The 6000-nt window shown below is 53.7% G+C and overlaps 1 protein-coding gene across 1 annotated transcript in view; it reads right to left on the minus strand.

The window, feature by feature from the left end:
• Nucleotides 1-6000, minus strand: part of ASTN2 (astrotactin 2) — a 315832-nt gene that overhangs the window by 232473 nt on the left and 77359 nt on the right. The gene's annotated exons all lie outside the window — the stretch shown is intronic.

The following is a 6000-nucleotide window of genomic DNA, read 5'->3' on the forward strand; positions in this document are numbered from 1 at the left end:
CTTTTGACAGGCAGGAGATATTACAAAACAAGTTTTATTTTGTCAGGCACAGAAGCTCACAGCATGTGCCACAAAGCAGCTCAGTATTTTCCAACACACAAAAGCCAGCTGCCGAAGCAGGCACCCAACCCGCGCGGTGCCCACACGGCTTGTGGGTCACTCTCAGACTACCATCCCTTGTCTCGAAGGCCACGTGCCTGGCACCAGGCTAAGGGATGCCTGCACCGAGGAACAATCCCATGAGGCTGGGAGGATCCCATTGCCCCGTGGCTCCGCTCAGACCCGCACACTCGGCCAGGCTTGGTTGGTGGGTTATTTTATTTGGATTTATTTGAAGCATTAGGTGAAAGCCAACAAGCCAACAAGGAGCTCGAGCATCCACAGGTCTAGAGAGGCCATCGGGAGGTACAAACTCACTGGGAAACCCTCATGGAGCAGTGCGGCGTTAAGATGACTGAATCACTGTCAGCTACAGTTGGGTGGGACAGAGCAACCCCCAAACTCCGCAGGGAAGGGGGTGAAGCTGGGCAATACAGAGTCATCAGGAGAGACCTGGTTGCCCCAGGAGATTCGGATGCTCTTGTTGGGCGCATGCCAGGGGCACACCATGAGTCCAGATGAGACACCTTCCACTGATGGAGGTGACCAGGAGAAACTGTCGCTTGGCCACCACTACTCCATCAACAGGTCTCCACTGTCCGAGAAGGGAGCGCCCTTGGGGCACCACTGGTCCCCTCCCCACCCAGCCTCTCCGGCGCTGGGGGCTGCCCCACTGCTGCTCTAACCGCACCGCATCCCCCACGGCCACCTAGTCCAACACCTCGCACCAGCGCTCCGCTTTGCTCGAAGCTAACGACAGATGCCTTGCAGAGCAGCTGGTTCCCTTCTCCGGTGCTTGGGATGCTGCTTAAACCCACTCGGGGAGTATGGCAATGCCAAGGAGAGGGCACAGCCCGGCGCTGAACTCCAGCCGCTGCACAGTCTATTACGGTGCAGCTGAGATGACGGAGCTCCCAGCAGACCTGACCGCGTCCCTGCTCAGGATTCAGGTGAGGACACATTTATTTTTGGAAGCTAATCCAGCCTCTCTTCCCTTGCTCCCCAGCCTCGCCATCTCATCAGCAAAGCGAGATTTAAAAAGCATCACTTTGAAAATTGAACGGGAAATAGATCCAGCAAGTTAGCACTTGCACACCCTGTAATTTGACCGAAGCTGCTGTTAGAGATGCTGGTGCCAGGGCAGAGATCTCGTACTCGGGCTGAGCCCACGGCATGACCTGCGTTTTCCAGGCAGGGCAGCATGCTCCACCAAAGCATCCCCTGTCGCAGGATGGAGCCTGCACAGTGGATGCTCCAACCAGCATTTGCAGGACAGGAGAAGTGGCTGATCTGCTGGAAAAGAACCCCATCACTGCGGCCAACAGGAGTATGCAAATCGATTATTTATGAAGCATCTTTTACTTTCCTTATGCATGCATCATCTAAACAGCCTTCCCACCCCTATTTTACAGCTTTATTGCCAAACTCCTGCACCCTTCACCTTGCGATCCCCTTTTTTCTTCCTGATCTTTATTCATATCGTAAGTTAGCACCTCCTTTGGGAGGCAAACTCATCCTCTCACTGGGCATACTGTGCCTGCCACAAACCCTGCATTTGCTTGGAGTTACAACATGAATGCAAAAAAGAAAAAAAGGGGGGGGGAGAAAAAAGGAAAAAAGCCTCCATCAGGATAATTGGACACAGCCAAGTATACAATAGACCAGAGAACACTGGATTTTACTATTATAAATCACCTTTCAATTCAGGGTCTTAAAGTGCTTTGCAAATATTAAATCACAAATCCCTTATGAGTTAGACGAGTATTATCCCCTTTTCACAAAGAGCCTGAATCACAGGTACGATGGCAGCTTTCACCATCCTGCAGCCAGAGTGGAGCTGGAGGAATTAGGATCTGGGAGCTCCCATCCCCATCGGTCCACGTGGCTTCTTCTTTCCCTGTGACTAAGAAGAGAGGGGCACAGGAGCTTGAAACAGCAAAAAGCCCATTACACTCAATGAGTTTGAGCTTGGCTGCCCAAGGAAAGGGACAATGTGCTACAAGTCTCCTATAACTACCCTCCCTGCTCCCCTGCCTCCCGCTCCCCGCTCATTTCTATCATGGTGCTAATTATTGACCTCTAGAACTGCCTGACGTTGGCTTTGACCAACTGAACCAAAACAGCGGGTCTTCTGCTTGAGCAGAAATTGGATTTCCAGCTCAGCTCTTTATTGCTCACAGCCAGTTTGCTGCCAGGTCTGATGGGAGGCTGCTGGAAAAGCAGATCCTTCCCTTGTTCTTTAAAGAGAGGGATGTGGCTCCCGTTCTCCACCCCATCACCTGCTCTTCAGACCACTGATGCTCCAGCAGAAGCACTCCTGTGCTGCGTTTAAACACCCATCTGGAGATAAACAGCTTCAAGCCAGGACTTTAAAACCACAAGCAAATGTATTCCTAGCAAGCCACTGCTAACCAAACCAACCTCAACGGGTTCACCGAGGCTTCATGCTCCTGTTCAAGCAGTGAGACAAAATGACCCGTTCCTTCTCTGGGTGTCCAAACCCGCTCTGTAACTCAGGCAGCACCAGCATAAACCACAACTCTGGAGATGGGAGCTCTACCTGGGTGAAGCCTGCTCTTTCCCTCCTCTCCTTATCACCTCCAGGCTTCCAGGGAGGTGTTTAAAGTGCAGATTTGCAAAACCCAGGTCCACTGGACAGGCTGGTATCAACCTGCTTTACCAAGAGGAGGAAGCTTGCAGGGAATGCAAGAACTTCATGGACAGCTGATAGGACTCAGGAGCCCTGAGAGCCTCAGCACCCAACACAAATCTTCGTTTGGGTCTTGTGGGTCCAAAAAGCCCAAGAGGAAGGTGGCGACCAGGCACAGCTGAGACCAAACTGGCTCCCCAGATTCCTCTGCCCTAATAAATCCTTCATATATCGAGAGGACCTCTCTATACTTTTAATTCAACACATTTCTGTTGCGTTTTGGATGGTTGCAACAGAGTGAGCGGGTGCCCGAGTGCTCAGCCAGGCTGTTTTAGGGGGAAAGTGATGGCCCACGGGGGCTCCCAGGGGAGGCAGACCCAGGGAGCCTGCACCCAAGGAGCGGTCAGAGGACACACGCAGGGCAGGCAGGACACACGACGAGGATGAAGAATAAGAAGAAAGGACTTCTTCCCCAACAGGAAGAAATAACCTCTCCCCCTCAGCCTGCGAGAGCAAAGGAGAGAGAAGTAGAAAGGAAAGGCAAACTGCTCCGTTTCAGGGCAGAATCATACCTGAGATGCTTCCTGCTAGTGATCCAATTAACGGCAGCTTAACTAGACTGGAAGACAAGAGGAGTAGCCAGGACTGTGGTCAGAGGGGCTCCTGCCACCACCACCTTTCCCACCCAGGATTTTTTCCCCCGTTAAGCACCGGTGCCAATTAGCCCGGCTCCGGCCTCCCGAAGAAGATGCGGGTCCCTCTGCAGACAGCTCAGAAATAGCTTGCAAAGCACCACATTCCCCTGAAGATTTTGCACCTGCTGCAAGATGAAGATAAATTCAAAGCCACTGGTGTAAACACTCTGCAAACAGCCCCTCCAAATGCACCATGTCTCCTTTGAAATATCATTTCCTCGTGCGGTTAATTACTCGCTGCTTTGTACACTTTCCCTTGCCCACCTAAAGGACAAGGCTGGAAAAAACCTCAAAAAACCTCTGAGCTCATTTCTTTTTAATATTGGCAGTGCTGCCTAAATTTAAGAAGAAAAAAAAAGGCATGTTCAGAACACGTATGAATTTACGAGCAACACAAATATCCCGTGCTCTTGGTAATATGATGTTTCTAAATCAGGCTCATAAATACATGCTTGGGAGATGCGTCTATAAAGAAATAAACTTTAATTACCCCATCTTTATCAGCACACAGCCCATGGTGTTAGCCATATGTGGGTGTTAAACGCCAAGTGCTTTGCAATCTTCACCGCCCCCCGGGAGATAATAGCATAATACAGAATGTTTCGCGGCTACTCGGATATTAAAATGTATTTCTGCCACCCGAGGAAGACGGGGATGGGGAAACCGAGTAGGAGAACAGCAAGTGCCTGAACTGCTTAGCAACGTGCGGCGCAGCTGCCAGCACCCGGCCGCCGTGCCGTGCCGCATGCAGAAGTGCCTGGCAGGGGCAGGGATGAGCAGGTCCTCCGGCACTCCCAGGGACCAGCGAGCCCACCACAGCCCATCTCGCATCCCCGGCATTCCCACGCTGCTCCCAACACATGCCGCTGCTGCTGGCATGTCAGAGGAATTGGGCGCTCCTAATGATCCTTCTTCATGTTCCAGCAGAGGCTCATTAATACGGTACAACAGCGTTTCCAGGACACCCTCACACACAGAAACATCTCAAGGTGTTTTACAAGCGGGAGATCATGTCGAATCAAATCAAATGCCAATTAAGATGAGCAGCGGTGTTGGCAGGTGGCTCTTGCCACGGAGCACCCCCGCTCCGGGGAGCAGCGCTGCCCATCTCCCCTCCCTGCCCTGCACCTCTGCCCCTCGCCACGGCCTCCCCACCCCTTCCACATCAGGATGGTCCCTCTTTCTCCAGCACACCAGACACACGGGATGGGATGGGATGGGATGGGATGGGATGGGATGGGACATCCTCCTTCCAGCCAGACACAGCTCTCCCGCACCATGGTCCCCACCCAGCCTTCATGGACCACTCTGCCCCAGAGCCACCTCTCTCAGGAGGGGATGGATGTTGATGCCAGGCAGCATCTGAGCAGCCAGGTGAGAGCACGAGCAGGCGTTTCATTGCATACCCTCTCTACAGACACAGCTCTCCTGCACCATGGTCCCCACCCAGCCTTCATGGACCACTCTGCCCCAGAGCCACCTCTCTCAGAAGGGGATGGATGTTGATGCCAGGCAGCATCTGAGCAGCCAGGTGAGAGCACGAGCAGGCATTTCATTGCATACCCTCTCTACAACTCCTGGCCTCAGCCTCTCCTTGAGCTGGCACCTTCTCCATCCCCGCCTTGGACAAATCCCGAGTGAAGGTGCTCACACCTACAGTCTGGATCTGGGTCAGGGTTTGGGCACGGGGCTGTCTCCGGCCTCATCCCCAGAGCCAGCAGGATGGGGATCAGCCCCGAAGCAGTGGCTTCGCTCCCCCCCGTGCTGGGGAAGACCCTCGGGGAGACACCTCTCACCCCCAAGAAGGCAGAGAGGGCGCAGACAAGAAGAGACAGGGGGGAAGTGAGGAGGAAAGATGGCTGCGTTGTGCAGCAGAAGGGTGAGATCAGACACTTCTGGATTTATAGAGGATTTGATCTTGCTAATCACACACTCAATCAGATTAATACTATTATCATTTATGAATCACCCACTAGCAATTAGCCGAGGCGTCCTCCGGTATGGCACGGGGGGGCTGCAGAAAAGACAGCCCTGGGGTGTGGGTCAGGGAGAGGAGGATGCCAAGGGGTGGCACGGCCACCGCAGGGAGGTCAGGGTCAGGCTGCCAGATCCCACGGCGAGGTCAAGGGTTCGACGGCTGAGCTCTGGTGTGCACCGCAGCCTGCACCACTCGCCCCGGCGAGCTCTCGCGCTCCTCCAGCCCCCTGAGCCTCGGCTCTTTACGTGCTCCTGGAGTTTCAATGCCTCATGTACTGAATAAATGTATTCACTTCCTATTTATACAGTTGCCAGTGGTGCTCTCCCTTTGCTCTAAAACACTGTGCCTGCAGCTCGCAGGGAGACACCGCCAGGAAATTTCAATCAGGAGGAGGAAGGGGGGAGCGGAGGGAAAGGAAAAGCCCTGAAGGCTGAGCAAGCAAGGGGCAGCGGAGGGGAGGGGGGAAATAGAGATGACCAAGGTGGCACAGGTTGAGATGCTGGTCTTTGCTGATCCACCAGCCCCATCACCACCAGGGTCACCACCTCCAGCCCCACCACCACCTCCCGCACCACCGC

This window comes from Aptenodytes forsteri, unplaced genomic scaffold (assembly GCF_000699145.1).
Source record: "Aptenodytes forsteri isolate BGI_AS27 unplaced genomic scaffold, ASM69914v1 Scaffold325, whole genome shotgun sequence".
Classification (NCBI taxonomy): domain Eukaryota; kingdom Metazoa; phylum Chordata; class Aves; order Sphenisciformes; family Spheniscidae; genus Aptenodytes; species Aptenodytes forsteri.